This window comes from Denticeps clupeoides, unplaced genomic scaffold (assembly GCF_900700375.1).
Source record: "Denticeps clupeoides unplaced genomic scaffold, fDenClu1.1, whole genome shotgun sequence".
NCBI lineage: Eukaryota > Metazoa > Chordata > Actinopteri > Clupeiformes > Denticipitidae > Denticeps > Denticeps clupeoides.
In genome coordinates this window covers 21,615-46,614 of record NW_021629851.1, presented here as the reverse complement: position 1 = coordinate 46,614, position 25,000 = coordinate 21,615, and the positions used below count along the sequence as shown (strand labels likewise).

The 25,000-nt window shown below is 39.9% G+C and overlaps 4 non-coding genes and 21 pseudogenes across 4 annotated transcripts; 23 read left to right on the top strand and 2 right to left on the bottom strand.

Annotated features, from left to right (window-relative positions):
* Positions 1-131: 131 nt before the first annotated feature.
* Positions 132-292, top strand: LOC114775953 (uncharacterized; annotated as a pseudogene).
* Positions 293-4,738: 4,446 nt separating this feature from the next.
* Positions 4,739-4,857, top strand: LOC114775949 (5S ribosomal RNA). Its single transcript, XR_003745345.1, has one exon. It is a non-coding gene; the product is annotated as a 5S ribosomal RNA (ribosomal RNA).
* Positions 4,858-4,999: 142 nt separating this feature from the next.
* On the top strand, positions 5,000-5,118 carry LOC114775981 (uncharacterized; annotated as a pseudogene).
* A 527-nt stretch (positions 5,119-5,645) lies between these two features.
* On the top strand, positions 5,646-5,764 carry LOC114775982 (uncharacterized; annotated as a pseudogene).
* Positions 5,765-6,045: 281 nt separating this feature from the next.
* Positions 6,046-6,118, bottom strand: trnav-aac (transfer RNA valine (anticodon AAC)). The gene has a single exon. It is a non-coding gene; the product is annotated as a tRNA-Val (tRNA).
* Positions 6,119-7,184: 1,066 nt separating this feature from the next.
* Positions 7,185-7,257, top strand: trnav-uac (transfer RNA valine (anticodon UAC)). Its single transcript has one exon. It is a non-coding gene; the product is annotated as a tRNA-Val (tRNA).
* A 176-nt stretch (positions 7,258-7,433) lies between these two features.
* Positions 7,434-7,506, bottom strand: trnav-cac (transfer RNA valine (anticodon CAC)). The gene has a single exon. It is a non-coding gene; the product is annotated as a tRNA-Val (tRNA).
* A 1,550-nt stretch (positions 7,507-9,056) lies between these two features.
* LOC114775965 (uncharacterized) lies at positions 9,057-9,175 on the top strand (annotated as a pseudogene).
* Positions 9,176-10,260: 1,085 nt separating this feature from the next.
* LOC114775980 (uncharacterized) lies at positions 10,261-10,379 on the top strand (annotated as a pseudogene).
* A 158-nt stretch (positions 10,380-10,537) lies between these two features.
* On the top strand, positions 10,538-10,656 carry LOC114775959 (uncharacterized; annotated as a pseudogene).
* Positions 10,657-11,742: 1,086 nt separating this feature from the next.
* Positions 11,743-11,861, top strand: LOC114775967 (uncharacterized; annotated as a pseudogene).
* Positions 11,862-12,946: 1,085 nt separating this feature from the next.
* LOC114775979 (uncharacterized) lies at positions 12,947-13,065 on the top strand (annotated as a pseudogene).
* A 158-nt stretch (positions 13,066-13,223) lies between these two features.
* On the top strand, positions 13,224-13,342 carry LOC114775958 (uncharacterized; annotated as a pseudogene).
* Positions 13,343-13,502: 160 nt separating this feature from the next.
* Positions 13,503-13,621, top strand: LOC114775978 (uncharacterized; annotated as a pseudogene).
* A 158-nt stretch (positions 13,622-13,779) lies between these two features.
* Positions 13,780-13,898, top strand: LOC114775957 (uncharacterized; annotated as a pseudogene).
* Positions 13,899-14,984: 1,086 nt separating this feature from the next.
* LOC114775972 (uncharacterized) lies at positions 14,985-15,103 on the top strand (annotated as a pseudogene).
* Positions 15,104-16,744: 1,641 nt separating this feature from the next.
* On the top strand, positions 16,745-16,863 carry LOC114775977 (uncharacterized; annotated as a pseudogene).
* A 158-nt stretch (positions 16,864-17,021) lies between these two features.
* LOC114775956 (uncharacterized) lies at positions 17,022-17,140 on the top strand (annotated as a pseudogene).
* Positions 17,141-18,226: 1,086 nt separating this feature from the next.
* Positions 18,227-18,345, top strand: LOC114775971 (uncharacterized; annotated as a pseudogene).
* Positions 18,346-18,505: 160 nt separating this feature from the next.
* LOC114775976 (uncharacterized) lies at positions 18,506-18,624 on the top strand (annotated as a pseudogene).
* Positions 18,625-18,782: 158 nt separating this feature from the next.
* On the top strand, positions 18,783-18,901 carry LOC114775960 (uncharacterized; annotated as a pseudogene).
* A 1,085-nt stretch (positions 18,902-19,986) lies between these two features.
* On the top strand, positions 19,987-20,105 carry LOC114775970 (uncharacterized; annotated as a pseudogene).
* Positions 20,106-20,265: 160 nt separating this feature from the next.
* LOC114775975 (uncharacterized) lies at positions 20,266-20,384 on the top strand (annotated as a pseudogene).
* A 158-nt stretch (positions 20,385-20,542) lies between these two features.
* Positions 20,543-20,661, top strand: LOC114775955 (uncharacterized; annotated as a pseudogene).
* A 1,087-nt stretch (positions 20,662-21,748) lies between these two features.
* On the top strand, positions 21,749-21,867 carry LOC114775969 (uncharacterized; annotated as a pseudogene).
* Positions 21,868-25,000: the final 3,133 nt, after the last annotated feature.

Below are 25,000 nucleotides of genomic sequence, written 5' to 3'. Positions count from 1 at the left end.
TTTTCCCACCTTTTTTCTTTTTTTTTTATAAACTTCTCTTCAGGTTTCTGTGTTTGTGCGTGCTCTACAACAATCATTCACAGGCTTGGCTATGGAGTGGGGTGGAGCTGAATCGATTAGGTGGGGTTGTCCTGCCCTCGGCCTTAAGGCGCGATGCACCCTGATGTTAGTTTAATATCTGATACGTCATATTAAGCGGATTTTTAGAACAGGGAGTCGGCACAAGGGCCTGCTCCATCGACTCCATGCATCCACCCAGTATTGCATTGCCTCTGGAAGGTGTGCACTTTATTTGTTGTGTTGCAAACAGTGTTGTTTTTGACAACCATTTTAGATTTAGTATGTCTTAGTCTTTTGGACTAAAATGCTTATTAGGTTTAGTCAAATTTTAGTCACTTCTATATGTGATAGTTTTAGTCCAGTTTTAGTCGAAAAATAGGAAAAAAATAGTCTTTTAACAAATTAATTTAGGTCAATAAGTATTGGGGATTGCTGCTGGGCAGTGTCACAGATAAGTTGTGAAAATAGCAGCAGATCTATAAGTTCAACACATTGTGGGCTTGCAGATCAGCTATTTTCACCAATAATTAGAATAATAAAGGAATGGTTTTAGATGTATAAGGTTTCCACCCAACTGCAAATACTTTCTGATCTAATGATTGTGCATTACACACAGATAAAGTGGTAACAGTGGAATTAATGTTAATTACTCCAAAAAAGCCAAAAACAAAAACATTCTACTTCAACAATTGTGGCTTTATTTCACAGAATTTGCTTAAGTGCAATGAACATACACATGCCCAAAATGGATGTGATGGATGAGGAACACATATGCTCAACTTGGCCTTGTCTGCCAGTGCAATTAAGATGCATATTATTTGTAAAAACAAACATCATACAAACACCACTCTATGTTTAACTTGTGCAAACAATGTAATAAAAGAATGAAAGATTCCTGAGGTACAGTGAGGTAGGTTGTAAGTTATACCAGTTATACATACTTGAAATTATGAAACAAGCATGTTCTTAATAAAAACAACAACAATAACAACAACAACAGCAGAGGAGGGTCCGTCTCACAAGAACAAACAGAATATCACAATCACATATCTGTAACTGTACTAATTATAGTAACAGCTTGCTCTTAGCAAAATTAGCCTACTGACCTCGATTTAGTTTCAGAAAAGCGCTTCGCTCTAAAATGGCTCTTGCTCTGTTTCGACGGCCATGAGTGAGGTCACCTGTAATGCTAAACACTCTCTCAGCAAATGCTTGAGATGCTGGCATGGCCAGAAGATCTAAGGCGATAGGTTTTAGGCTTGGATAAACAGAATCTCCCTGTGCAGCCCAAAATTCAAGGGCAGTCTCTTTGTTTGTAGGCTGTGACAGCTGCTCCTTGAATTTCTTTATTTCCTCCTTGACACATGGCTTTGAGCATCTAGACCTGGATGGCCGGCTTGCTTTTGACAAGAATTTGAATCTGGGCCGCTTTCTTTGTGGTCCCTTTTTTGATTCCTTTTCTTCCTCCTCTGGCTTCACATCTTCAACCTCCTCTTCCCGTACAACTGGTGGCACCAACTGAGCAATATACTCTTCTGCTTTTTCCAGAAGCACTGTAATTTGCTGATCATCATTTTCAAGGAGTGTTTCAGGTGAAACTGTTGGGTCGAGAAAGCATGCAGCAGCAGTGAGGGGTGAAAAAAGTTAGTGTGATCAAGAAAGCAGCTTAACCGCTTGTCCATGTTTGCCTTCATCTTCTTTGCCAGGGAAGCTAGGTCCTTGAAGCTAGAACCCTCGGCATTGGGGAACTCAGACAGATGACCCTGCAGGTCCAGAAGGGCAGGCACAACAAGGGATAAAGTCTGTGTGTCGCTCTGGGTATGCTCAGTGAAGGGGAGGAGTAAATCTCTTAGAGCAGTCAGCCTCTGCCACTCACTTGGCAGTAGATAGTCCCAGCTCATCCCATCTGCAACTTGAACTACTGAGTCCTTGATTTGAAGAAGCCGTGATATCATCAGATATGTGCTGGACCATCTAGTAGGGCAGTCTTTGACCAGAGTTAGTTGACACAGCTGCAGCAGTCGCTCAGTTGCCACTGATGACTTGCGGAAGAGCTTGACGAGTGCTCTAACTTTGCCCAGCAGTCGGCTGACACTTGCATCTTTCTGGATGATGTTCACCATGAGTTGCAGTGTGTGTACAACACAGGGAGTCCTATTTATGTGTCCAAACCTAGATAAAACAAAAACACAGAGAAAAAGACATTTTATTTATCTTATATAGGAAATTTAGTAAAATTGCCATGAACAACACCATGCAATACAATAAACAAAAGCTCTAAGTTGCTATAACCTAGCATAACTCGATGTGACTGACATTCTGAAATTGTTAATTAACAGCAAACTTTTGGGTTCTTTTGGGTATGGTCAGCCTCTTATCAAAGTTCTCCATAATGAGGATGAAATCTTCATCCTCAACTGTGCAAGCAGATAGACCAGTACGCCCAATCCAAAGAGCGATCGCCTGTTCTTTGGCACGTTGTTCCAGGGAGTCTGACTTATATTTGGATGCTGCGGCGAAGGCTGCTGGGATAGATGACTGTGCGCTGTTGTTCTTTGGACCACCAGGTTTCTGTTTAGGAGTTCTGGTCTCTGGGATCTGGTTGAGGAAAAAACAAAGAGGGATACAATTACTCTATCTCTGTATACAACGGACACATCCTGTAAAGGTTTACAGGTGAATACAAAACAATCAAATGTAGGTATACCATAAAAATACTTAAAATACTATGAAAAATACTCAAAATACTACCATGTTAAGAAAATAGAATAGTCTTAACTCTCACTCTCTCTCAAGTCTCAAACCAGCAAAACAAAAATACCTAGCTTATTAACTGGCCCTGTACTAAAACTTTCTGTACTTTCATTCTGAGCAGCAGCCAAATTATAATGTATCTGTACTGTGTGTGTGTAACTTTACTGTGAGCGCACATGTCATGGTTAGGCCTGTAGAGCGTCACTTGTGGCTTTTAGACTGAAGCTAGCAGACTCTACATATAACAATAACTCGACCTGTTTATCAAGTTACACGCTGACAGAACATAGACACACAAAGAGATGACCACACCGTCACTGAATGTAAACATGGCTAAACATGCTGCTAAAGTAACACACACACACAATGAACTGACGTTAGCATAACAAAAGCTAACTTTAGCCTGAAGTTAGCAGCCCATTTGCGGCAGGAGTATGTGGAAAAACAAATGTATAAGTTTACTATGAAATTTATCACGAGCCGATTGTCGAGTAACATTGTAACGTTACGTAGGCTATACGATGTGTTAAGAGCACTTGTAACTTACCTTAGAAAAAATATCCTTGTGGTGAGCCTTCAGGTGCCGCTTAAGGTTGGTCGTATTTTTTCCGCCTACTTTGTAGCCACATTTGTCACCGTCTTCCTTCACAATACACTCTGTTTTATTATCTGCTGGGTTATATTTAAAATACACCCATATGTCGTCTCTACGTTTGCGACCGCCAAGCCTCTGTGTTGAAACTGCCGCCATTGTGGTCAATTGTCTGTGATGAGCGACAACAGTGTGACGTGTTGAGCACGTTGCGCGCTGCATGCCAGGTGATGGGCGTGACCAAACAAGGATAGAATGCAGCAACAGATACTTTTTAGGTTTTAGGGTGTACTCACACTAGGCACGGCTGCCGTGAATCGGGCCCGAGTACGACTGTCCCCCCTCTCCACTCACCCTCTGGCATGCTCTCACATATGCTTTCAGCATTCGTGCCGGAGCACGCTTACGTCATTATGGTGGGTGGGGTTTCAGGATAAACCGAAAGAGCGGCGCTCTCGCTGATCGCAATGGAGTCCATCGCTCTGGTCAATTTGTGGCTACTACTGAGTCGTTTGGTCCATGGTGGTCCACAGCCCTCTCACAGTCTGTTGCTACACGAAAGTTTTCTTGCAGTCGTATGAAGAAGATAATCCCGGATTTTGCGAAATATATCGGAGTTTTATGCGTTTTGTCCAGCTGTTGTTGTATGCTCTCATCTGCCCAAATTTCCAACAAACATTGCACCTCTGCAGTAGACCAAAGCGACCCTTTCCCTGCCATGTTTGTTTTGGAACATCGCAAAAACGTGACATCACGCGTACTGTTCTGTGCTTCAGCGCGGTTAGCTCTCACACTTCATGCGAACTGCGCCTGAGTCCAACTGAACCGCACCTCTTCCAACTGGGCCAGGGCCGGCTAAACGAACCGCGCCCGGGCACGGCTCGGAGAACTCACGCTAGTCCAACGAACCGCGCTTTGGTGGTCAAACGCACTCGGGCACGGGCACCGCCTAGTGTGAGTACACCCTTAATTGACACGCACAATAAGCAGAAATATCATGCATTTTAAACGTTTGACAGACCACCCACTAACATGTTCGTCCATTCTCGTCTCGTCAACGAAAACTCACACACGTCTCGTCATGTTTTAGTCATCAAAGAGCAGTGTTTATCTCTTCACCGTCTCGTTATCGTCATGAAAAAAAGTGACGTCAACGAAATGATTTCGTCATCGTCATCGTTGAAGAAAACAACACTGGTTGCAAATAAAAGCTTACCACTCCAACTCTTTGCCTTTTCTCCATCATAATTTGACAGTAAAGCGGGAGTTTTCACTCTCTGATATGTTTTCAAGCGCCTCTGGTTTAAAGTCCAAGATTTTCATACAGAGTTTGCTTACGGCCATACCAGCTTTAGAACACCCGATCTCGTCTGATCTCGGAAGCTAAGAAGGCTTGGGCCTGGTTAGTACTTGGATGGGAGACTGCCTGGAAATACCAGGTGCTGTAAGCTTTAACTATTGAAAAACTTTTTTAAATGAAAGTATTTACATCGCTTTGTTAGCTTTTTTCAAAGTAAGTTAAGAGTTTTTTTCACTCTTTATAATGTTTTCAAAGCCCTTTAATTTAAAGTTTAAGATTTTCAAGCAGAGTTTGCTTATGGCCATACCAGCTGAAGAACGCCCGATCTCGTCTGATCTTGGATGCTAAGAAGGCTTGGGCCTGGTTAGTACTTGGATGGGAGACTACCTGGGAATACCAGGTGCTGTATGCTTTAACTATTGAAAAACTTTTTAAAATAAAAGTATTTACATGGCTTTGTTAGCTTTTTTCAAGGTAAGTTAAGGGTTTTTTTTCTCTCTTTGATACTTTTTCCCGCCTTTTTAAAAATTTTTTTTTTTAAACTTCTCTTCAGGTTTCGGTGTCTGTGCGTGCTCTACAACGATCATTCACTGGCTATGGAGTGAGGTGGAGCTGAATGGATTAGGTGGGGTTGTCCGGCCCTCGGCCTTAAGGTGCTACGCACCCTGATGTCAATTTAATATCTGATACGTCATATTAAGCGGATTTTTAGAACAGGGAGTCGGCAAAAGGGCCTGCTCCATCCGCCCCATTCATCGACCCAGTATTGCATTGCCTCTGGAAGGTGTGCAATTTATTTGTTGTGTTGCAAATAAAAGTTTACCACTCCAACTTTTTGCCTTTTCTCCATCATAATTTGACAGTAAAGCAGGAGTTTTCACTCTTTGATATGTTTTCAAGCCCCTTTGGTTTAAAGTTCAAGATTTTCATGCAGAGTTTGCTTACGGCCATACCAGCTGAAGAACGCCCGATCTCGTCTGATCTCGGAAGCTTAGAAGGCTTGGGCCTGTTTAGTGATTGGATGGGAGACTACCTGGGAGTACCAGGTGCTGTAAGCTTTAACTATTAAAAAACTTTTTAAAATGAAAGTATTTACATCGCTTTGTTAGCCTTTTTCAAAGTAAGTTAAGAGTTTTTTCTACTCTTTATAATGTTTTCAAAGCCCTTTTGTTTAAAGTCCAAGTAAGTTAAGATCACTTCAGAGCGTAGACTCATTGTACTCTACAGGATTAATATGGACAGTGTTGTGTTTTACAAAACAAAGCAATGACAGCCACTTGCATAGCTGCTTGATGCTTTGCTGGGAGTCAGTATTATAATGCAAAAGCAAAACAACATCTGTTTTTGCTCGGTATCAAACCAAGGACCTTTTGCGTGTTAGGCGAACGCGATAACCACTACACCACAGAAACTTGACATGCCAGCACAGGTTCTCTATAGAACTGGTAAAAACAGGATCAAACTTATTTGGGGCCTAAAATATCCAGTCCTTAAAGAAAAATATCCAAATGAAATAAACCAGAAAGGTAACTTGCTTATTGTTCATTGTTTCAACTGAATTCAGGTGTTAGCACAAGGTCATTTGTTGGTCTTTGTTTACAGTTTTGGAAAAACAACTTGTCAACGTACTCAGAAGACATGATGTCATTTTTGCCCAGATTAAAGCCAGACCAGCATACTTTGTTACAATTTGCAATCACTCAAAAACCAAAATATCTTCTTAAGCCTCCTTGTGCAAAACAAAAAAACAAAAGCAGTTTCTGCCCGGTTTCGAACCGAGGATTTTTCGCGTGTGAAGCGAACGTGATAACCACTACAATATAGCAACTTGCATATGGCACAATAGATTCAAAAATATTCTCAAACTAAGACCCAACGTTTTTGCAACATCTCTTCTATCCTCCTGAATGTCTATGAAAATTGCTTTGAATAATAAAGAAAAAATAATGTCCATAGAATTTCAAAAAACAAAACTAGTTTGCTTCACCTTTTGTGTTTCATTTAAGATCACTTCAGAGCGCAGACTGATTGCACTTTACAGGATTAATATGGACAGTGCTGTGTTTTACGAAACAAAGCAATGACAGCCACTTGCATAGCTGCTTGATGCTTTGCTGGGAGTCAGTATTATTTTGCGAAAGAAAAACAACTTCTGTTTCGGTTTCTATCGAACCGAGGACCTTTCACGTGTTAGGCGAACGTGATAACCACTACACCATAGAAACTTGACATGACAGCACAGGTTCTCTATAGAACTGGTAAAAACAGGATCAAACTTGTTTGGGGCCTCAAATATCCAGTCCTTAAAGAAAAATATCCAAATGAAATAAACCACAAAGGTAACTTGCTTATTGTTCATTGTTTCAACTGAATTCAAGTGTTAGCACAAGGTCATTAAATAAACAAGATTAGTTGTGTGGCAAGGATACATTTTAGAGCACCTGGTAAACGTGATTCCAACAGACAATGGACTTGTGAGTTTCTGTAGTGTAGTGGTCATCACATTCGCTTTACACGCGAGAGGTCCTCGGTTCGAAACCGGGCAGAAACATACCGTTTTTTGGTCTTTGTTTACAGTTTTGGAAAAACAACTTGTCAATGTACTCAGAAGACATGATGTCATTTTTGCCCAGATTAAAGCCAGACCAGCATGCTTTGTTTCAATTTGCAATCACTCAAAACCAAAATATCTTCATAAGCCTCCTTGTGCAAAACAAAAAAAAAAGTTGTTTCTGCCCGGTTTCGAACCGAGGACCTTTCGCGTGTGAGGCGAACGTGATAACCACTACACTACAGAAACTTGGTTATGCCACAGTTGGTTCAAAAAGATTCTCAAACTAAGACCAAACGTTTTTCTATCCTCCTGAATGTCTATGAAAACTGCTTTGAATAATAAAGAAAAAATAATGCACAGAGAATTTAAAAAAACAAAACTAGATTGCTTGACCTTTTGTGTTTCATTTAAGATCACTTCAGAGCGGAGACTGATTGCACTTTACAGGATTAATATGGACAGTGCTGTGTTTTACGAAACAAAGCGATGACAGCCACTTGCATAGCTGCTTGATGCTTTGCTGGGAGTCAGTATTATAATGCAAAAGAAAAACAACTTCTATTTAAAAATTAAATAGTGAAGTGATTGTCACATGTGATACACAGCAGCACAGCACACGGTGCACACAGTGAAATTTGTCCTCTGCATTTAACCCATCACCCTGAATGAGCAGTGGGCAGCCATGACCGGCGCCCGGGGAGCAGTGTGTGGGGATGGTGCTTTGCTCAGTGGCACCTCAGTGGTACCTTGGCGGATCGGGATTCGAACCGGCAACCTTCTGATTACGGGGCCGCTTCCTTAACCCCTAGGCCACCACTGCCCCTAAAGGGATGTCACCATGGAAATGCTGGGGATTGAACCCAGGACCTCATACCCAGGACCTCATACCCAGGCCCTATTGCCGACTCCCTGTTCTAAAAATCCGCTTAATATGACGTATCAGATATTAAACTGACATCAGGGTGCGTAGCACCTTAAGGCCGAGGGCTGGAAAACCCCACCTAATCGATTCAGCTCCACCCCACTCCATAGCCAAGCCTGTGAATGATCGTTGTAGAGCACGCACAGACAAAGAAACCTGAAGAGAAGTTTAAAAAAAAAAAAAAAAAAAAAAAAAGAGAAAAAAGGCGGGAAAACATATCAAAGAAAGAAAATACCCCTTAACTTACTTTAAAAAAAGTTAACAAAGTGATGAAAATACTTTCATTTTAAAAGTTTTACAATAGTTAAAGCTTACAGCACCTGGTATTCCCAGGTAGTCTCCCATCCAAGCACTAACCAGGCCCAAGCCTTCTTAGCTTCTGACATCAGACAAGATTGGGCAATCTTCAGCTGGCATGTCCGTACACAAACTCTGCTTGAAAATCTTGATTTTTTTTTTTTTTGCGAATAAAAGCTTACCACTCCAACTTTTTGCCTTTTCTCCATGATAATTTGACAGTAAAGCGGGAGTTTTCACTCTTTGATAAGTGTTCAAGCCCCTTTGGTTTAAAGTTCAAGATTTTCAAGCAGAGTTTGTGTACGGACAAACCAGCTGAAGAATGCCCAATCTTGTCTGATCTCAGAAGCTAAGAAAGCTTGGGCCTGGTTAGTACTTGGATGGGAGACTCCATGGGAATGCCATGTGATGTAAGCTTTAACTATTGAAAAACTTTTAAAATGAAAGTATTTATGTGGCTTTGTTAGCTTTTTTTGCCTTTTCTCCATCATAATTTGACAGTAAAGCGGGAGTTTTCACTCTTTGATATGTGTTCAAGCCCCTTTGGTTTAAAGGTCAAGATTTTCAAGCAGAGTTTGTGTATGGACAAACCAGCTGAAAAATGCCCAATCTTGTCTGATCTCAGAAGCTAAGAAGGCTTGGGCCTGGTTAGTACTTGGATGGGAGACTACCTGGGAATACCAGGTGCTGTAAGCATTAACTATTGAAGAACATTTATAATGAAAGTATTTACATCGCTTTGTTAGCTTTTTTTGCCTTTTCTCCATCATAATTTGACAGTAAAGCGGGAGTTTTCACTCTTTGATATGTGTTCAAGCTCCTTTGTTTTAAAGTTCAAGATTTACAAGCAGAATTTGTGTACGGACATGCCAGCTGAAGATTGCCCCATCTTGTCTGTTCTCAGAAGCTAAGGAGGCTTGGGCCTGGTTAGTACTTGGATGGGAGGCTATGTGGGAATACCAGGTGCTGTAAGCTTTAACTATTGTAAAACTTTTAAAATGAAAGTATTTACATCATTTTGTTAACTTTTTTTTAAAGTAAGTTAAGGGGTATTCTCTTTCTTTGATATGTTTTACCGCCTTTTTTCTTTTTTTTTTAAACTTCTCTTCAGGATTCTTTGTCTGTGCGTGCTCTACAACGATCATTCACAGGCTTGGCTATGGAGTGGGGTGGAGCTGAATCGATTAGGTGGGGTTTTCCAGCCTTCGGCCTTAAGGTGCTACGCACCCTGATGTGAGTTTAATATCTGATACGTCATATTAAGCGGATTTTTAGAACAGGGAGTCGGCAATAGGGTCTGCTCCATCTGCTCCATTCATCGACCCAGTATTGCATTGCCTCTAGAAGGTGTGCACTTTATTTGTTGTATTGCGAATAAAAGCTTACCACTCCAACTTCTTGCCTTTTCTCCATCATAATTTGACAGTAAAGCGGGAGTTTTCACTCTTTGATAAGTGTTCAAGCCCCTTTGGTTTAAAGTTCAAGATTTTCAAGCAGAGTTTGTGTATGGTTAAAACAGCTGAAGATTGCCCAATCTTGTCTGATCTCAGAAGCTAAGAAGGCTTGGGCCTGGTTAGTACTTGGATGGGAGACTACATGGCAATACCAGGTGCTGTGAGCTTTAACTATTGAAAAACTTTTAAAATGAAAGTATTTACATTGCTTTGTTAGCTTTTTTTGCCGTTTCTCCATCATAATTTGACAGTAAAGCGGGAGTTTTCACTCTTTGATATGTGTTCAAGCCCCTTTGGTTTAAAGTTCAAGATTTTCAAGCAGAGTTTGTGTACGGACAAACCAGCTGAAAAATGCCCAATCTTGTCTGATCTCAGACGCTAAGAAGGCTTGGGCCTGGTTAGTACTTGGATGGGAGACTACCTGGGAATACCAGGTGCTGTAAGCATTAACTATTGTAAAACTTTTAAAATGAAAGTATTTAGATGGCTTTGTTAGCTTTTTTGCCTTTTCTCCATCATAATTTGAGGTAAAGCGGGAGTTTTCGCACTTTATAATGTTTTCAAATCCCTTTTGTTTAAAGTCCAAGATTTTCATGCAGAGTTTGCTTACGGACATGCCAGCTGAAGATTGCCCAATCTTGTCTGATCTTAGAAGTTAAGAAGGCTTGGGCCTGTTTAGTACTTGGATGGGAGACTACGTGGGAATGCCAGGTGCTGTAAGCTTTAACTATTGTAAAACTTTTAAATGAAAGTATTTACATCACTTTGTTAACTTTTTTTTAAAGTAATTTAAGGGGTATTTTCTTTCTTTGATATGTTTGCCCGCCTTTTTTCTTTTTTTTTTTTTTAAACTTCTCTTCAGGTTTCTTTGTCTGTGCGTGCTCTACAACGATCATTATCAGGCTTGGCTATGGAGTGGGGTGGAGCTGAATCGATTAGGTGGGGTTTTCCAGCCTTCGGCCTTAAGGTGCTACGCACCCTGATGTCAGTTTAATATCTGATACGTCATATTAAGCGGATTTTTGGAACAGGTAGTCGGCAATAGGGCCTGCTCCATCCGCTCCATTCATCGACCCAGTATTGCATTGCCTCTAGAAGGTGTGCACTTTATTTGTTGTATTGCGAATAAAAGCTTACCACTCCAACTTTTTGCCTTTTCTCCATGATAATTTGACAGTAAAGCGGGAGTTTTCACTCTTTGATATGTGTTCAAGCCCCTTTGGTTTAAAGTTCAAGATTTTCTAGTAGAGTTTGTGTACGGACAAACCAGCTGAAGAATGCCCAATCTTGACTGATCTCAGAAGCTAAGAAGGCTTGGGCCTGGTTCGTACTTGGATGGGAGACTACCTAGGAATACCAGGTGCTATAAGCTTTAACTATTGAAAAACTTTTAAAATGAAAGTATTTACATGGCTTTGTTAGCTTTTTTTGCCTTTTCTCCATCATAATTTGACAGTAAAATGGGAGTTTTCACTCTTTGATATGTGTTCAAGCCCCTTTGGTTTAAAGTTCAAGATTTTCAAGCAGTTTGTGTACGGACATGCCAGCTGAAGATTGCCCAATCTTGTCTGATCTCAGAAGCTAAGAAGGCTTGGGCCTGGTTCGTACTTGGATGGGAGACTACCAGGGAATACCAGGTGCTGTAAGCTTTAACTATTGAAAAACTTTTAAAATGAAAGTATTTACATGGCTTTGTTAGCTTTTTTTGCCTTTTCTCCATCATAATTTGACTGTAAAGCGGGAGTTTTCACTCTCTGATATGTGTTCAAGCTCCTTTGGTTTAAAGTTCAAGATTTTCAAGCAGAGTTTGTGTACGGACAAACCAGCTGAAGAATGCCCAATCTTGTCTGATCTCAGAAGCTAAGAAGGCTTGGGCCTGGTTAGTACTTGGATGGGAGACTACCTGGGAATACCAGGTGCTGTAAGCATTAACTATTGAAGAACATTTATAATGAAAGTATTTACATCGCTTTGTTAGCTTTTTTTGCCTTTTCTCCATCATAATTTGACAGTAAAGCGGGAGTTTTCACTCTTTGATATGTGTTCAAGCTCCTTTGTTTTAAAGTTCAAGATTTACAAGCAGAATTTGTGTACGGACATGCCAGCTGAAGATTGCCCCATCTTGTCTGTTCTCAGAAGCTAAGGAGGCTTGGGCCTGGTTAGTACTTGGATGGGAGGCTATGTGGGAATACCAGGTGCTGTAAGCTTTAACTATTGTAAAACTTTTAAAATGAAAGTATTTACATCATTTTGTTAACTTTTTTTTAAAGTAAGTTAAGGGGTATTCTCTTTCTTTGATATGTTTTACCGCCTTTTTTCTTTTTTTTTTAAACTTCTCTTCAGGATTCTTTGTCTGTGCGTGCTCTACAACGATCATTCACAGGCTTGGCTATGGAGTGGGGTGGAGCTGAATCGATTAGGTGGGGTTTTCCAGCCTTCGGCCTTAAGGTGCTACGCACCCTGATGTGAGTTTAATATCTGATACGTCATATTAAGCGGATTTTTAGAACAGGGAGTCGGCAATAGGGTCTGCTCCATCTGCTCCATTCATCGACCCAGTATTGCATTGCCTCTAGAAGGTGTGCACTTTATTTGTTGTATTGCGAATAAAAGCTTACCACTCCAACTTCTTGCCTTTTCTCCATCATAATTTGACAGTAAAGCGGGAGTTTTCACTCTTTGATAAGTGTTCAAGCCCCTTTGGTTTAAAGTTCAAGATTTTCAAGCAGAGTTTGTGTATGGTTAAAACAGCTGAAGATTGCCCAATCTTGTCTGATCTCAGAAGCTAAGAAGGCTTGGGCCTGGTTAGTACTTGGATGGGAGACTACATGGGAATACCAGGTGCTGTGAGCTTTAACTATTGAAAAACTTTTAAAATGAAAGTATTTACATTGCTTTGTTAGCTTTTTTTGCCGTTTCTCCATCATAATTTGACAGTAAAGCGGGAGTTTTCACTCTTTGATATGTGTTCAAGCCCCTTTGGTTTAAAGTTCAAGATTTTCAAGCAGAGTTTGTGTACGGACAAACCAGCTGAAAAATGCCCAATCTTGTCTGATCTCAGACGCTAAGAAGGCTTGGGCCTGGTTAGTACTTGGATGGGAGACTACCTGGGAATACCAGGTGCTGTAAGCATTAACTATTGTAAAACTTTTAAAATGAAAGTATTTAGATGGCTTTGTTAGCTTTTTTGCCTTTTCTCCATCATAATTTGAGGTAAAGCGGGAGTTTTCGCACTTTATAATGTTTTCAAATCCCTTTTGTTTAAAGTCCAAGATTTTCATGCAGAGTTTGCTTACGGACATGCCAGCTGAAGATTGCCCAATCTTGTCTGATCTTAGAAGTTAAGAAGGCTTGGGCCTGTTTAGTACTTGGATGGGAGACTACGTGGGAATGCCAGGTGCTGTAAGCTTTAACTATTGTAAAACTTTTAAAATGAAAGTATTTACATTGCTTTGTTAGCTTTTTTTGCCGTTTCTCCATCATAATTTGACAGTAAAGCGGGAGTTTTCACTCTTTGATATGTGTTCAAGCCCCTTTGGTTTAAAGTTCAAGATTTTCAAGCAGAGTTTGTGTACGGACAAACCAGCTGAAAAATGCCCAATCTTGTCTGATCTCAGACGCTAAGAAGGCTTGGGCCTGGTTAGTACTTGGATGGGAGACTACCTGGGAATACCAGGTGCTGTAAGCATTAACTATTGTAAAACTTTTAAAATGAAAGTATTTAGATGGCTTTGTTAGCTTTTTTGCCTTTTCTCCATCATAATTTGAGGTAAAGCGGGAGTTTTCGCACTTTATAATGTTTTCAAATCCCTTTTGTTTAAAGTCCAAGATTTTCATGCAGAGTTTGCTTACGGACATGCCAGCTGAAGATTGCCCAATCTTGTCTGATCTTAGAAGTTAAGAAGGCTTGGGCCTGTTTAGTACTTGGATGGGAGACTACGTGGGAATGCCAGGTGCTGTAAGCTTTAACTATTGTAAAACTTTTAAATGAAAGTATTTACATCACTTTGTTAACTTTTTTTTAAAGTAATTTAAGGGGTATTTTCTTTCTTTGATATGTTTGCCCGCCTTTTTTCTTTTTTTTTTTTTTAAACTTCTCTTCAGGTTTCTTTGTCTGTGCGTGCTCTACAACGATCATTATCAGGCTTGGCTATGGAGTGGGGTGGAGCTGAATCGATTAGGTGGGGTTTTCCAGCCTTCGGCCTTAAGGTGCTACGCACCCTGATGTCAGTTTAATATCTGATACGTCATATTAAGCGGATTTTTGGAACAGGTAGTCGGCAATAGGGCCTGCTCCATCCGCTCCATTCATCGACCCAGTATTGCATTGCCTCTAGAAGGTGTGCACTTTATTTGTTGTATTGCGAATAAAAGCTTACCACTCCAACTTTTTGCCTTTTCTCCATGATAATTTGACAGTAAAGCGGGAGTTTTCACTCTTTGATATGTGTTCAAGCCCCTTTGGTTTAAAGTTCAAGATTTTCTAGTAGAGTTTGTGTACGGACAAACCAGCTGAAGAATGCCCAATCTTGACTGATCTCAGAAGCTAAGAAGGCTTGGGCCTGGTTCGTACTTGGATGGGAGACTACCTAGGAATACCAGGTGCTCTAAGCTTTAACTATTGAAAAACTTTTAAAATGAAAGTATTTACATGGCTTTGTTAGCTTTTTTTGCCTTTTCTCCATCATAATTTGATAGTAAAATGGGAGTTTTCACTCTTTGATATGTGTTCAAGCCCCTTTGGTTTAAAGTTCAAGATTTTCAAGCAGTTTGTGTACGGACATGCCAGCTGAAGATTGCCCAATCTTGTCTGATCTCAGAAGCTAAGAAGGCTTGGGCCTGGTTCGTACTTGGATGGGAGACTACCAGGGAATACCAGGTGCTGTAAGCTTTAACTATTGAAAAACTTTTAAAATGAAAGTATTTACATGGCTTTGTTAGCTTTTTTTGCCTTTTCTCCATCATAATTTGACTGTAAAGCGGGAGTTTTCACTCTCTGATATGTGTTCAAGCTCCTTTGGTTTAAAGTTCAAGATTTTCAAGCAGAGTTTGTGTACGGACAAACCAGCTGAAGAATGCCCAATCTTGTCTGATCTCAGAAGCTAAGAAGGCTTGGGCCTGGTTAGTACTTGGATGGGAGACTACGTGGGAATACCAGGTGCTGTAAGCTTTAACTATTGAAAAACTTTTAAAATGAAAGTATTTACGTGGCTTTGTTAGCTTTTTTTGCCTTTTCTCCATCATAATTTGACAGTAAAGCGGGAGTTTTCAGTCTTTGATATGTGTTCAAGCCCCTTTGGTTTAAAGTTCAAGATTTTCAAGCAGTTTGTGTACGGACAAACTAGCTGAAGAATGCCTAATCTTGACTGATCTTAAAAGCTAAGAAGGCTTGGGCCTGGTTCGTACTTGGATGGGAGACTACCTGGGAATACCAGGTGCTGTAAGCTTTAACTATTGAAAAACTTTTAAAATGAAAGTATTTACATGGCTTTGTTAGCTTTTTTTGCCTTTTCTCCATCATAATTTGACAGTAAAGCGGGAGTTTTCACTCTTTGATATGTGTTCAAGCCCCTTTGGTTTAAAGTTCAAGATTTTCAAGCAGAGTTTGCTTACGGACATGCCAGCTGAAGATTGCTCAGTCTTGTCTGATCTCAGAAGCTAAGAAGGCTTGGGCCTGGTTAGTACTTGGATGGGAGACTACGTGGGAATGCCATGTGCTGTAAGCTTTAACTATTGTAAAACTTTTAAAATTAAAGTATTTACATCACTTTGTTAACTTTTTTTTAAAGTAAGTTAAATGGTATTTTCTTTCTTTGATATGTTTTCCCGCCTTTTTTCTTTTTTTTTTAAACTTCTCTTCAGGTTTCTTTGTCTGTGCGTGCTCTACAACGATCATTCACAGGCTTGGCTATGGAGTAGGGTGGAGCTGAATCGATTAGGTGGGGTTTTCCAACCCTCGGCCTTAAGGTGCTACGCACCCTGATGTCAGTTTAATATCTGATACGTCATATTAAGCGGATTTTTGGAACAGGTAGTCGGCAATAGGGCCTGCTCCATCCGCTCCATTCATCGACCCAGTATTGCATTGCCTCTAGCAGGTGTGCACTTTATTTGTTGTATTGCAAATAAAAGCTTACCACTCCAACTTTTTGCCTTTTCTCCATGATAATTTGACAGTAAAGCGGGAGTTTTCACTCTTTGATATGTGTTCAAGCCCATTTGGCTTAAAGTTCAAGATTTTCAAGCATAGTTTCTGTACAGACAAACCAGCTGAAGAATGCCCAATCTTGTCTGATCTCAGAAGCTAAGAAGGCTTGGGCCTGGTTAGTACTTGGATGGGAGACTACCTGGGAATACCAGGTGCTGTAAGCTTTAACTATTGAAAAACTTTTAAAATGAAAGTATTTACGTGGCTTTGTTAGCTTTTTTTGCCTTTTCTCCATCATAATTTGACAGTAAAGTGGGAGTTTTCACTCTTTGATATGTGTTCAAGCCCCTTTGGTTTAAAGTTTAAGATTTTCAAGCAGAGTTTGTGTACGGACATGCCAGCTGAAGATTGTCCAATCTTGTCTGATCTCAGAAGCTAAGAAGACTTGGGCATGGTTAGTACTTGGATGGGAGACTACATGGGAAAACCATGTGCTGTAAGCTTTAACTATTGAAAAACTTTTAAAATGAAAGTATTTACAAGGCTTTATTAGCTTTTTTTGCCTTTTCTCCATGATAATTTGACAGTAAAGCGGGAGTTTTCACTCTTTGATATGTGTTCAAGCCCCTTTGGTTTAAAGTTCAAGATTTTCAAGCAGAGTTTGTGTACGGACAAACCAGCTGAAAAATGCCCAATCTTGTCTGATCTCAGACGCTAAGAAGGCTTGGGCCTGGTTAGTACTTGGATGGGAGACTACCTGGGAATACCAGGTGCTGTAAGCATTAACTATTGTAAAACTTTTAAAATGAAAGTATTTAGATGGCTTTGTTAGCTTTTTTGCCTTTTCTCCATCATAATTTGAGGTAAAGCGGGAGTTTTCGCACTTTATAATGTTTTCAAATCCCTTTTGTTTAAAGTCCAAGATTTTCATGCAGAGTTTGCTTACGGACATGCCAGCTGAAGATTGCCCAATCTTGTCTGATCTTAGAAGTTAAGAAGGCTTGGGCCTGTTTAGTACTTGGATGGGAGACTACGTGGGAATGCCAGGTGCTGTAAGCTTTAACTATTGTAAAACTTTTAAATGAAAGTATTTACATCACTTTGTTAACTTTTTTTTAAAGTAATTTAAGGGGTATTTTCTTTCTTTGATATGTTTGCCCGCCTTTTTTCTTTTTTTTTTTTTTAAACTTCTCTTCAGGTTTCTTTGTCTGTGCGTGCTCTACAACGATCATTATCAGGCTTGGCTATGGAGTGGGGTGGAGCTGAATCGATTAAGTGGGGTTTTCCAGCCTTCGGCCTTAAGGTGCTACGCACCCTGATGTCAGTTTAATATCTGATACGTCATATTAAGCGGATTTTTGGAACAGGTAGTCGGCAATAGGGCCTGCTCCATCCGCTCCATTCATCGACCCAGTATTGCATTGCCTCTAGAAGGTGTGCACTTTATTTGTTGTATTGCGAATAAAAGCTTACCACTCCAACTTTTTGCCTTTTCTCCATGATAATTTGACAGTAAAGCGGGAGTTTTCACTCTTTGATATGTGTTCAAGCCCCTTTGGTTTAAAGTTCAAGATTTTCTAGTAGAGTTTGTGTACGGACAAACCAGCTGAAGAATGCCCAATCTTGACTGATCTCAGAAGCTAAGAAGGCTTGGGCCTGGTTCGTACTTGGATGGGAGACTACCTAGGAATACCAGGTGCTCTAAGCTTTAACTATTGAAAAACTTTTAAAATGAAAGTATTTACATGGCTTTGTTAGCTTTTTTTGCCTTTTCTCCATCATAATTTGACAGTAAAATGGGAGTTTTCACTCTTTGATATGTGTTCAAGCCCCTTTGGTTTAAAGTTCAAGATTTTCAAGCAGTTTGTGTACGGACATGCCAGCTGAAGATTGCCCAATCTTGTCTGATCTCAGAAGCTAAGAAGGCTTGGGCCTGGTTCGTACTTGGATGGGAGACTACCAGGGAATACCAGGTGCTGTAAGCTTTAACTATTGAAAAACTTTTAAAATGAAAGTATTTACATGGCTTTGTTAGCTTTTTTTGCCTTTTCTCCATCATAATTTGACTGTAAAGCGGGAGTTTTCACTCTCTGATATGTGTTCAAGCTCCTTTGGTTTAAAGTTCAAGATTTTCAAGCAGAGTTTGTGTACGGACAAACCAGCTGAAGAATGCCCAATCTTGTCTGATCTCAGAAGCTAAGAAGGCTTGGGCCTGGTTAGTACTTGGATGGGAGACTACGTGGGAATACCAGGTGCTGTAAGCTTTAACTATTGAAAAACTTTTAAAATGAAAGTATTTACAAGGCTTTATTAGCTTTTTTTGCCTTTTCTCCATGATAATTTGACAGTAAAGCGGGAGTTTTCACTCTTTGATATGTGTTCAAGCCCCTTTGGTTTAAAGTTCAAGATTTTCAAGCAGAGTTTGTGTACGGACAAACCAGCTGAAAAATGCCCAATCTTGTCTGATCTCAGACGCTAAGAAGGCTTGGGCCTGGTTAGTACTTGGATGGGAGACTACCTGGGAATACCAGGTGCTGTAAGCATTAACTATTGTAAAACTTTTAAAATGAAAGTATTTAGATGGCTTTGTTAGCTTTTTTGCCTTTTCTCCATCATAATTTGAGGTAAAGCGGGAGTTTTCGCACTTTATAATGTTTTCAAATCCCTTTTGTTTAAAGTCCAAGATTTTCATGCAGAGTTTGCTTACGGACATGCCAGCTGAAGATTGCCCAATCTTGTCTGATCTTAGAAGTTAAGAAGGCTTGGGCCTGTTTAGTACTTGGATGGGAGACTACGTGGGAATGCAAGGTGCTGTAAGCTTTAACTATTGTAAAACTTTTAAATGAAAGTATTTACATCACTTTGTTAACTTTTTTTTAAAGTAATTTAAGGGGTATTTTCTTTCTTTGATATGTTTGCCCGCCTTTTTTCTTTTTTTTTTTTTAAACTTCTCTTCAGGTTTCTTTGTCTGTGCGTGCTCTACAACGATCATTATCAGGCTTGGCTATGGAGTGGGGTGGAGCTGAATCGATTAGGTGGGGTTTTCCAGCCTTCGGCCTTAAGGTGCTACGCACCCTGATGTCAGTTTAATATCTGATACGTCATATTAAGCGGATTTTTGGAACAGGTAGTCGGCAATAGGGCCTGCTCCATCCGCTCCATTCATCGACCCAGTATTGCATTGCCTCTAGAAGGTGTGCACTTTATTTGTTGTATTGCGAATAAAAGCTTACCACTCCAACTTTTTGCCTTTTCTCCATGATAATTTGACAGTAAAGCGGGAGTTTTCACTCTTTGATATGTGTTCAAGCCCCTTTGGTTTAAAGTTCAAGATTTTCTAGTAGAGTTTGTGTACGGACAAACCAGCTGAAGAATGCCCAATCTTGACTGATCTCAGAAGCTAAGAAGGCTTGGGCCTGGTTCGTACTTGGATGGGAGACTACCTAGGAATACCAGGTGCTCTAAGCTTTAACTATTGAAAAACTTTTAAAATGAAAGTATTTACATGGCTTTGTTAGCTTTTTTTGCCTTTTCTCCATCATAATTTGACAGTAAAATGGGAGTTTTCACTCTTTGATATGTGTTCAAGCCCCTTTGGTTTAAAGTTCAAGATTTTCAAGCAGTTTGTGTACGGACATGCCAGCTGAAGATTGCCCAATCTTGTCTGATCTCAGAAGCTAAGAAGGCTTGGGCCTGGTTCGTACTTGGATGGGAGACTACCAGGGAATACCAGGTGCTGTAAGCTTTAACTATTGAAAAACTTTTAAAATGAAAGTATTTACATGGCTTTGTTAGCTTTTTTTGCCTTTTCTCCATCATAATTTGACTGTAAAGCGGGAGTTTTCACTCTCTGATATGTGTTCAAGCTCCTTTGGTTTAAAGTTCAAGATTTTCAAGCAGTGTTTGTGTACGGACAAACCAGCTGAAGAATGCCCAATCTTGTCTGATCTCAGAAGCTAAGAAGGCTTGGGCCTGGTTAGTACTTGGATGGGAGACTACGTGGGAATACCAGGTGCTGTAAGCTTTAACTATTGAAAAACTTTTAAAATGAAAGTATTTACAAGGCTTTATTAGCTTTTTTTGCCTTTTCTCCATGATAATTTGACAGTAAAGCGGGAGTTTTCACTCTTTGATATGTGTTCAAGCCCCTTTGGTTTAAAGTTCAAGATTTTCAAGCAGAGTTTGTGTACGGACAAACCAGCTGAAAAATGCCCAATCTTGTCTGATCTCAGACGCTAAGAAGGCTTGGGCCTGGTTAGTACTTGGATGGGAGACTACCTGGGAATACCAGGTGCTGTAAGCATTAACTATTGTAAAACTTTTAAAATGAAAGTATTTAGATGGCTTTGTTAGCTTTTTTGCCTTTTCTCCATCATAATTTGAGGTAAAGCGGGAGTTTTCGCACTTTATAATGTTTTCAAATCCCTTTTGTTTAAAGTCCAAGATTTTCATGCAGAGTTTGCTTACGGACATGCCAGCTGAAGATTGCCCAATCTTGTCTGATCTTAGAAGTTAAGAAGGCTTGGGCCTGTTTAGTACTTGGATGGGAGACTACGTGGGAATGCCAGGTGCTGTAAGCTTTAACTATTGTAAAACTTTTAAATGAAAGTATTTACATCACTTTGTTAACTTTTTTTTAAAGTAATTTAAGGGGTATTTTCTTTCTTTGATATGTTTGCCCGCCTTTTTTTCTTTTTTTTTTTTTTAAACTTCTCTTCAGGTTTCTTTGTCTGTGCGTGCTCTACAACGATCATTATCAGGCTTGGCTATGGAGTGGGGTGGAGCTGAATCGATTAGGTGGGGTTTTCCAGCCTTCGGCCTTAAGGTGCTACGCACCCTGATGTCAGTTTAATATCTGATACGTCATATTAAGCGGATTTTTAGAACAGGTAGTCGGCAATAGGGCCTGCTCCATCCGCTCCATTCATCGACCCAGTATTGCATTGCCTCTAGAAGGTGTGCACTTTATTTGTTGTATTGCGAATAAAAGCTTACCACTCCAACTTTTTGCCTTTTCTCCATGATAATTTGACAGTAAAGCGGGAGTTTTCACTCTTTGATATGTGTTCAAGCCCCTTTGGTTTAAAGTTCAAGATTTTCAAGCAGAGTTTGTGTACGGACAAACCAGCTGAAGAATGCCCAATCTTGACTGATCTCAGAAGCTAAGAAAGCTTGGGCCTGGTTCGTACTTGGATGGGAGACTACCTGGGAATACCAGGTGCTGTAAGCTTTAACTATTGAAAAACTTTTAAAATGAAAGTATTTACATGGCTTTGTTAGCTTTTTTTGCCTTTTCTCCATCATAATTTGACAGTAAAATGGGAGTTTTCACTCTTTGATATGTGTTCAAGCCCCTTTGGTTTAAAGTTCAAGATTTTCAAGCAGTTTGTGTACGGACATGCCAGCTGAAGATTGCCCAATCTTGTCTGATCTCAGAAGCTAAGAAGGCTTGGGCCTGGTTCGTACTTGGATGGGAGACTACCAGGGAATACCAGGTGCTGTAAGCTTTAACTATTGAAAAACTTTTAAAATGAAAGTATTTACATGGCTTTATTAGCTTTTTTTGCCTTTTCTCCATCATAATTTGACTGTAAAGCGGGAGTTTTCACTCTCTGATATGTGTTCAAGCTCCTTTGGTTTAAAGTTCAAGATTTTCAAGCAGAGTTTGTGTACGGACAAACCAGCTGAAGAATGCCCAATCTTGTCTGATCTCAGAAGCTAAGAAGGCTTGGGCCTGGTTAGTACTTGGATGGGAGACTACGTGGGAATACCAGGTGCTGTAAGCTTTAACTATTGAAAAACTTTTAAAATGAAAGTATTTACGTGGCTTTGTTAGCTTTTTTTGCCTTTTCTCCATCATAATTTGACAGTAAAGCGGGAGTTTTCACTCTTTGATATGTGTTCAAGCCCCTTTGGTTTAAAGTTCAAGATTTTCAAGCAGTTTGTGTACGGACAAACTAGCTGAAGAATGCCTAATCTTGACTGATCTTAAAAGCTAAGAAGGCTTGGGCCTGGTTCGTACTTGGATGGGAGACTACCTGGGAATACCAGGTGCTGTAAGCTTTAACTATTGAAAAACTTTTAAAATGAAAGTATTTACATGGCTTTGTTAGCTTTTTTTGCCTTTTCTCCATCATAATTTGACAGTAAAGCGGGAGTTTTCACTCTTTGATATGTGTTCAAGCCCCTTTGGTTTAAAGTTCAAGATTTTCAAGCAGAGTTTGCTTACGGACATGCCAGCTGAAGATTGCTCAGTCTTGTCTGATCTCAGAAGCTAAGAAGGCTTGGGCCTGGTTAGTACTTGGATGGGAGACTACGTGGGAATGCCATGTGCTGTAAGCTTTAACTATTGTAAAACTTTTAAAATTAAAGTATTTACATCACTTTGTTAACTTTTTTTTAAAGTAAGTTAAATGGTATTTTCTTTCTTTGATATGTTTTCCCGCCTTTTTTCTTTTTTTTTTTAAACTTCTCTTCAGGTTTCTTTGTCTGTGCATGCTCTACAACGATCATTCACAGGCTTGGCTATGGAGTGGGGTGGAGCTGAATCGATTAGGTGGGGTTTTCCAGCCCTCGGCCTTAAGGTGCTACGCACCCTGATGTCAGTTTAATATCTGATATGTCATATTAAGCGGATTTTTAGAACAGGGAGTCGGCAATAGGGCCTGCTCCATCCGCTCCATTCATCGACCCAGTATTTTATTGCCTCTAGCAGGTGTGCACTTTATTTGTTGTATTGCAAATAAAAGCTTACCACTCCAACTTTTTGCCTTTTCTCCATGATAATTTGACAGTAAAGCTGGAGTTTTCACTCTTTGATATGTGTTCAAGCCCCTTTGGCTTAAAGTTCAAGATTTTCATGCATAGTTTGTGTACGGTTAAAACAGCTGAAGATTGCCCAATCTTGTCTGATCTCAGAAGCTAAGAAGGCTTGGGCCTGGTTAGTACTTGGATGGGAGACTACATGGGAATGCCATGTGCTGTAAGCTTTAACTATTGAAAAACTTTTAAAATGAAAGTATTTACATGGCTTTGTTAGCTTTTTTTGCCTTTTCTGCATCATAATTTGACAGTAAAGCGGGAGTTTTCACTCTTTGATATGTGTTCAAGCCCCTTTGGTTTAAAGTTCAAGATTTTCAAGCTGAGTTTGTGTACAGACAAACCAGCTGAAGAATGCCCAATCATGACTGATCTCAGAAGTTAAGAAAGCTTGGGCCTGGTTTGTACTTGGATGGGAGACTACCTGGGTATACCAGGTGCTGTAAGCTTAAACTATTGAAAAACTTTTAAAATGAAAGTATTTACATGGCTTTGTTAGCTTTTTTTGCCTTTTCTCCATGATAATTTGACAGTAAAGCGGGAGTTTTCACTCTTTGATATGTGTTCAAGCCCCTTTGGTTTAAAGTTCAAGATTTTCAAGCAGAGTTTGTGTACGGACATGCCAGCTGAAGATTGCCCAATTTTGTCTGATGTCAGAAGCTAAGAAGGCTTGGGCCTGGTTAGTGCTTGGATGGGAGACTACCTGGGAATACCAGGTGCTGTAAGCTTTAACTATTGTAAAACTTTTAAAATGAAAGTATTTACATCACTTTGTTAACTTTTTTTTTAAAGTAAGTTAAGGGGTATTTTCTTTCTTTGATATGTTTTCCCGCCTTTTTTCTCTTTTTTTTTTTTTTTTTAAACTTCTCTTCAGGTTTCTTTGTCTGTGCGTGCTCTACAACGATCATTCACAGGCTTGGCTATGGAGTGGGGTGGAGCTGAATCGATTAGGTGGGGTTTTCCAGCCCTCGGCCTTAAGGTGCTACGCACCCTGATGTCAGTTTAATATCTGATATGTCATATTAAGCGGATTTTTAGAACAGGGAGTCGGCAATAGGGCCTGCTCCATCCGCTCCATTCATCGACCCAGTATTTTATTGCCTCTAGCAGGTGTGCACTTTATTTGTTGTATTGCAAATAAAAGCTTACCACTCCAACTTTTTGCCTTTTTTTTCCATGATAATTTGACAGTAAAGCTGGAGTTTTCACTCTTTGATATGTGTTCAAGCCCCTTTGGCTTAAAGTTCAAGATTTTCATGCAAAGTTTGTGTACGGTTAAAACAGCTGAAGATTGCCCAATCTTGTCTGATCTCAGAAGCTAAGAAGGCTTGGGCCTGGTTAGTACTTGGATGGGAGACTACATGGGAATGCCATGTGCTGTAAGCTTTAACTATTGAAAAACTTTTAAAATGAAAGTATTTACATGGCTTTGTTAGCTTTTTTGCCTTTTCTGCATCATAATTTGACAGTAAAGCGGGAGTTTTCACTCTTTGATATGTGTTCAAGCCCCTTTGGTTTAAAGTTCAAGATTTTCAAGCTGAGTTTGTGTACAGACAAACCAGCTGAAGAATGCCCAATCTTGACTGATCTCAGAAGTTAAGAAAGCTTGGGCCTGGTTTGTACTTGGATGGGAGACTACCTGGGTATACCAGGTGCTGTAAGCTTAAACTATTGAAAAACTTTTAAAATGAAAGTATTTACATGGCTTTGTTAGCTTTTTTTTGCCTTTTCTCCATGATAATTTGACAGTAAAGCGGGAGTTTTCACTCTTTGATATCTGTTCAAGCCCCTTTGGTTTAAAGTTCAAGATTTTCAAGCAGAGTTTGTGTACGGACATGCCAGCTGAAGATTGCCCAATTTTGTCTGATGTCAGAAGCTAAGAAGGCTTGGGCCTGGTTAGTACTTGGATGGGAGACTACCTGGGAATACCAGGTGCTGTAAGCTTTAACTATTGTAAAACTTTTAAAATGAAAGTATTTACATCACTTTGTTAACTTTTTTTTTAAAGTAAGTTAAGGGGTATTTTCTTTCTTTGATATGTTTTCCCGCCTTTTTTCTCTTTTTTTTTTTTTTTTTAAACTTCTCTTCAGGTTTCTTTGT